A 7,117-nucleotide genomic window follows, 5' to 3' on the forward strand; every position below is an offset into this window, starting at 1 on the left:
AATAAATTATTATTATAAATTATTATTATTATTATTATTATTATTATTATTATTATTATTATCATACATAGAATGCATGGGCTTTGGGGGCTTGCATAACTTCATTGCGGAAAAAGGTGGTACCCAATGTTCAGCCTTTTTTTAAAAAAAGAAAATTAGATTTAAAAAGACAGGAAAACTGCAAACTAGCCCATTTTCATCACTAAGGTCCTTTCCATAATTTACATGGTGATAATCCTGAATTTGCCATCACATGTGCACTAGATAGGGAACGGCAGCCAATCCTGCCTTTGGTGAGTGTCTCCAATACAAGCAAAATACACATATTAGGATAAAATGTGTATTAAATTGCATATATTTGTGGAAAATAGCATACAAAAGGCACGTTCCAAGGGAAAATTGGTTTGCAAAAAAATGTGCCTGTTAGGTAAAATTGCTTGCAAACATGTGTACTTTAGAGACCCTCGCATTACAATACTTCTGAATTTTCACAAGGACTTAAAAAAATAAAAAGGAAGCGGATGTGGAAATGTGGAGAAAATTCAGTCTTGCCTGTTGGATCAGCTTCTTTACATGGAATGGTGAAGGTGCACTGCCTAGTCTTTTGGCTCAGGCAGCCAAGCACATTGGACCAACCCTGACAACATGCCAAATAAGACTTTCTGGTAAGATAGGAACCATTAGGAATCAGGGCTGCGCTTGTTCTGTGTTCTTGAGATCAACAAAAGATGCTGCTGCACTTTTTCTAAGTTCCACTAGATGTCCCCATCTTCTTTTCTAGCTGTGACTATGCTAAAGCTTTGCTGTTGTTGCAGAATTCTCTTACCACCCTCCTCCCACCAAAAAGGAAACTTTGTGCCGTAATAAATTTGTTAAGTTTTAAAGTAAAAGTGGACTTTGGCTTGAGCAGAAGAGGTTACACTATAGTGTAGTGTACAACTGGAAGAAATGGGAGAACACAGAGAAACATTTTTTGTCATCTCATTTCATTTCACTTTTAATTTGTATTCTGCCTTTTCTATTTTACAAAGGCAGTTTACAAGCTGAAAAAACAAAATAGTCAGCAAAAATCATACACGTAATAGCAATCTGATCCAATACAAAAAAGTCACAATAACTTTAAAATAAACAACTTACCGTATATCAAATAAAGCAATATTCAAAAAGCTATGAATCAATATTTAATAATTCATTGGCATTATTCAACAATCCATTAGAATATAATAGTAAACAAATAAGATGGGAAAAGAGATGCAAGCATGTGAACAAAAAACTGCTCCTTTTCCCATATGGGGTACCCAAGAGCCCATATACAATGGTGCCTCGCAAGACGAAAAGAATCCGTTCTGTGATTCTCTTCGTCTAGCGGTTTTTTCGTCTTGCGAAGCAAGCCCATTGAAGGATTAGTGGATTAGCGCTATTAGCGGCTTTTAGCGGCTTATCAGCTGATCGGATCAGCTGATAAGCGGCTTAGCGGCTTAGAAAAAGGGGGGGGAGGAAAAAAACACCAGCAGGAACTCGCAAGACCATAGGAAATTCGTTTTGCGAAGCACCTCCAAAACGGAAAACTCTTTCGTCTAGCGAGTTTTCCGTCTTGTGCGGCATTCGTCTTGCGGGGCACCACTGTAGAGTCCTTTTGTAGGTTCTCTATTGGTAGTAGAAAATAACAGAGACCAACCAGAGAATATTGAGAAGCAAAGCAGCTAGTAAGCCTGATCTTTATTAAAGCTCTTGCAACAGGGTGCCCCCCCCACATGGGGAGAGAGGGACCCAGGACAAAGGTGTGCAAGCCCTTATATAGTCATTTTAAATTGCCCACCCTGGAGTCCAAGACCACCCCCCAGAAACATCATACATACATTACAGAAGGGGCGGACTACAACAGAAATCTGAGTGCCTTGTTTTTCTCCTGTCTGTTAGGTTGCTTGACTGGATTACCTGGGCATCCTGGCCACTCTTTTGTTACTCAATTCCTGAATCCAGGTCACAGGTTGGGACGTGGGTGGTGCTGTGGGTTAAACCACAGAGCCTAGGAGTTGCCGATCAGAAGGTCGGTGGTTCGAATCCCGGCAATGGGGTGAGCTCCGGTTGCTCAGTCCCTGCTCCTGCCAACCTAGCAGTTCGAAAGCACGTCAAAGTGCAAGTAGATGAATAGGTACCGCTCTGGCGGGAAGGTAAACGGCGTTTCTGTGCGCTGCTCTGGTTCGCCAGAAGCGGCTTAGTCATGCTGGCCACATGACCCGGAAGCTGCACGCCAGCTCCCTCAGCCAATAAAGTGAGATGAGCACCGCAACCCCAGAGTCGGCAACGACTGGACCTAATGGTCAGGGGTCCCTTTACCTTTACCTTTAGGTCACAGGTCACAGGCTCACACCCTATCCATATCTTAAATGTGCCCTTAAGACAGGATTTGTGAAAGAGACAATGGGGAGATTTCCCGTTTCCTTCAACCTTGCAGAGAAATATTTGAGGTCATTTTGGGAGAAAGAAAATGGCTTCAGGACTTTTTTTGTGGGTTTCAGGCATGTGGTTTACATATTTGTATGTGTTTGCTTGGTACATTTATGAACATTTATTATATGTATATAAGACCTTCCAATTCTTATAACAAGGGAGAGCCAGGATCTACAGGTGCTCTCCCCCCTCCAAAACAAGCTTTACCCATCCTACACGTATGAAAAGGAAAAGAAAGCAGCATTGCCAGGTGTATAGAGAATTATCATATATAATGCAGGGCCTCTGCATGAGGTACCAGGACCTGTATATGCTGGCTGCCCAGAGGAGAGCAGGAGTTGTGAGCGTGGCTGGCAAGTCTCAGAGAAAAGGGGTGGTGAGTGCAAAGAGGAGCTTGGGGTGGCTGGGCACAGGGCAGATTTCTCTTTCTGGCATGGCTCTTGCCCAAGGCAGCGGTGGTTTGCCAGCCTCTTCAGCAGTGGTACCGACAACTGCAGCAGTGGGGGGGGGGTAGGGCTTTCTGTTTTGTTCCTCTGTGTCAGGGGTAGCCATTGCCTCCAGATGTTTCCAGCCTACAACCCCCCCCCCAGCGCCATTAACATGTGACCCTGAAATTTTGGATTCTCCCCCCCAAAGTGATGCCAAAATTTAGTGTGGCACAAAACTATACCCATATGGGTGGGGTACTATCATCATCATCATCATCATCATCATCATTATTAAATAAACATTATACCTCATTCATCTATGCACTTTACACATGATGAGATCCTTCTGGAAAGGTTGTCCTAGGATGGAGAAGCTGCATAGGATGTTCTGTGTCTCTTCCCATCTCTATTCAGCCGAACATTAGCTTTTTTTGTTTATTTTCTTCTACCAAGCAGCTTTGCCTAAAACCAGAGATTCCGCCATCATCTCACGTGAGCCGAGCACACATACAGACGTTTGTGTTATCTCCTGTCATGTCCAATTCCATACTCAGCAAACGGGCAGACTCTGGATGTCAGGCCCATGTAGACGGCGTGTGTGAGATCTGTTGAGAGAGCTCTGCCACCAGGAGGCCAGCTGTTAGCTGCTACAAGATTATGAGCAGTCAGTGCTGTCAAGCCGAATTTGGGGTTAGGCCAACGGTTTGGAGAGTATGTTGAAACATTCCCCTGACGCTGAGTCTTGCTAATCGCCACAGGGACAGAAAAGTCCAAAATCTAGTTGCGGTTCCGTTTCTGTCCTTGTCATTCCCTTTTCTGCGTAAAAAGAGAACAGAATGTTTGAGAGGATCTGATCTGCTGTTTGTAATAAGTGCAGCCCCAGCTTGCTCTCCTGTCCATCCACTAGTGGAAGGGTGGGGGAGATTATGCCCATCTCCCGTCCATCATCTCCAGCAGTCCTGGCCAATAGGGATGGGAAGACTTTTTCCAACCTGACAAAATTGCAGGAGGTCACTTGCTTGTGATGGGAACAGTGCATATAATGTAACAAAGGTTGCACACACCCCAATCTCTGCCAAGTGGTGACCAAATTTCCAGGGGGTCCCAGGCGCTCACCCACTGTTGTGTTTCCATAGGGAAAATTGAGGCACAGCGGAGGCTATTGTCTTTAAGGAACATAGTTACTGTACACACATTTACGCCTGGAGTCTTTATTAACCTGAAGTTCCCCATGCCTGAAGTTCCTCATTCCTGTTGTAGTTGAACAACATCTACATAGCCGCAGGCTCCCCGTCCCTGCTCTGGTTGGTGGCAGCTTTTCATTTTGGGGTAATAACCTTCTCTTGTGATCAGCTGGGGGGCTGCTCCTTTAAATGAGCTCGTGAAAAGTGTGTGCTTTTGATAGAACAAGTCAGAGCAAATCCTCATTTGTGCCAGATTCTAAAAGGGCCACCATATAACTCTGTTGATAAAACTTTGTTTCAGTGACAGGGGAAGTAAAAAAGAAAGAAAGAAGAGTTTGACAAGAAGATGAGTAGATATTTTTGGTCTATTGGGGTGAAAGGGGAGCAATAAACCTTCATTTTAAAGAGATTTGCACAAGACCATCAAACATAAAGCACTGTTTCCCTGAGAACAGTACAGAAGGTCATGCCAAGAACACAATAATATTTTTATAGCTCTAGCTGGAAAGAAAGCAAAGGCAAACCCAACTATTTTTGTTATTAACATTTTTATTGAATTTCAAACAGGAGATTAACATAAATTTCTACAGTTTTATCAGAAAAAGCAGCAGTGCTATTATCTCCTCAGTGTACAGAGCCTCCCTCTGCATACTGAGGGTTGACAAACCCCCCTACTGAGTATAATTAAGGGAAAGAGGCAAGGAACACTGAACCCAAGAAGAAAAGAAAACACAACAAGATAAGGTGTGTGTGCATGATGGAGCGGGGGCAGGGACTTTTTTTTTGCCAAATGAGCAAGATCAAGCAAAAGATTAAAGCTCAGTTAAAGAACATTTCTGGAAATGGTTGCCAAAAGCGTTGAAGTTTGTATTCCCAAATAATACTCCTGTGGCACATAACATGTTAGTTAGTGGGCAAAGCTAAAAAAAGGTCATCAACTGCAACCCATTCTTCAATTGCAGGTGAGAATGGCGAGTTCCAAAAGTGCAACAGCAGAGTTTGTTTTGCAGGTAGTGAGGTTAGCAAATGAAAGTCCTTTGGAATTGTCCAAATGATGGGTGTGTCTTAGAATGAGTTGACTGAAGGAGAATTCCAGCTTCAAAGAAACTATTGCTGGCTTCGGACCAGTTATTGGGAAACTGTGACTCAACTGCTTTACCATCTTCATTGGTTCCTGGTTCATGTCTGGAGTCAGTTCAAAGTGCTGGTTATTAGATTTACAGAACAATGTTCTGCATGTTTGCCAAAGGGGTTTACCCCCAGGTAACTGGATATATGATTGCAGCTTCAACACTGCCTCTGCCTCTTCTCTGAAATGATTGGAAGACAGACCTTGTTGCACGTCCTAATACAGTGGTACCTCGGGTTAAGAACGTAATTTGTTCTGGAGGTCCATTCTTAACCTGAAACTGTTCTTAACCTGAGGCACCACTTTAGCTAATGGGGTCTCCCGCTATTGCCGTCCCCCCACGGCACCGCTGCCGTGCGATTTCTGTTCTCATCCTGAGGTAAAGTTCTTAACCGGAGGTACTATTTCTGGGTTAGCGGAGTCTGTAACCCGATGTGTCTGTAACCCGAGGTACCACTGTGCCTGAATTTCTATAGGAAAAAATGTGCACTAAAGCTATTGCTGTTATGCCACCGGTGCCAGATATAGGAGGTGCTAGGTGCTCCAGCCCCCTCAATATTTTGAATCAGGGGCCCTGAGAGCCAGTGTGGTGTAGTGGTTAAGAGCGGTAGTCTCGTAATCTGGTGAACCAGGTTCGATTCCCCGCTCCTCCACATGCAGCTGCTCGGTGACCATGGGTCAGTCACACTTCTTTGAAGTCTCTCAGCCCCACTCACTTCACAGAGCGTTTGTTGTGGGGGAGGAAGGGAAAGGAGAATGTTAGCCGCTTTGAGACTCCTGAAGGGGAGTGAAAGGCGGGATATCAAATCCAAACTCTTCTTCTTCTTCTTCTTCTTCTTCTTCTTCTTCTTCTTCTTCTTCTTCTTCTTCTTCTTCCCTCCCCCCATATTGAGGGGGCCAACATCACCCATCACCACCAGTTGTCCTCTGGGTGCCCAAGCCCCCCCCCACCTGGGAGCTGAGAGGGGACTGGGATGAACGAGGATGCAGATTGCCCTCTGCACACACACCCCGACACATGCCATGGGGAGGAGGCCCTCCACCTCCTTCTCCCCACGGCATGTCCCACTGGGGCAGATGCGTCATGTGGCATCACATAACGAGTCATGTGATTAGCCCCTCCAACATGGTGGGCAAGTTGGTGCCTTTGTACTGTGCCCAGGCTTTGGAGTGATCCACTCCACAAGATCCTCTGTGTTCTCTTTCTGTTGGCATTAAATGACAACAGCAGGTGGAACAAATCTTGCTCTAATAGTGGAGCAGAGTTGTGGGGAGGCCCCCGCGAGGCAGCGATGATCATGGTATGAAAACCGGGATTATTACAAGCATGTCTCTCTCTTTCATCTGTGAAATGCTAATTAGTTATTAACTGAATGTTACGGATTATGATTGTTGGGGCCCTGTTCACAGGCCTCTTTGGCAACAACTGCTTGTGATGATGACCCTGAAGCCAATTGCCTGTCTCCTCAGGGCCCTTGAAGCTGAGAGCAAGAGGGGAATTTCCCGTTGTGCTCTCTGAGGAAGAGAAGGAGGATGTGACCACACTCTGAACCTGGGAGTGGTGGCTTAGAATTTTCATCTCCGCGGTCAGAATCAGTGCATCTACCATGCAAAGTCATTTCCTCCCTTAGAAGCCCCACTGGACATAGCAGAGGGCATACATTGGTACCACAATAAACATACATTACCCAAAACATTGCTCTAGTTATCTCCCGCTTGGACTACTGCAATGCGCTCTACGTGGGGCTACCTTTGAAGGTGACCCGGAAACTACAACTAATCCAGAATACAGCAGCTAGACTGGGGGCGGCCGCCGAGACCACATAACACCAGTCTTGAAAGACCTACATTGGCTCCCAGTACGTTTCCGAGGACAATTCAAAGTGTTGGTGTTGACCTTTAAAGCCCTAAATGGCCTCGGC

The sequence above is a fragment of the Podarcis vaucheri genome (assembly GCF_965113315.1).
Source record: "Podarcis vaucheri genome assembly, chromosome: 17".
NCBI lineage: Eukaryota > Metazoa > Chordata > Lepidosauria > Squamata > Lacertidae > Podarcis > Podarcis vaucheri.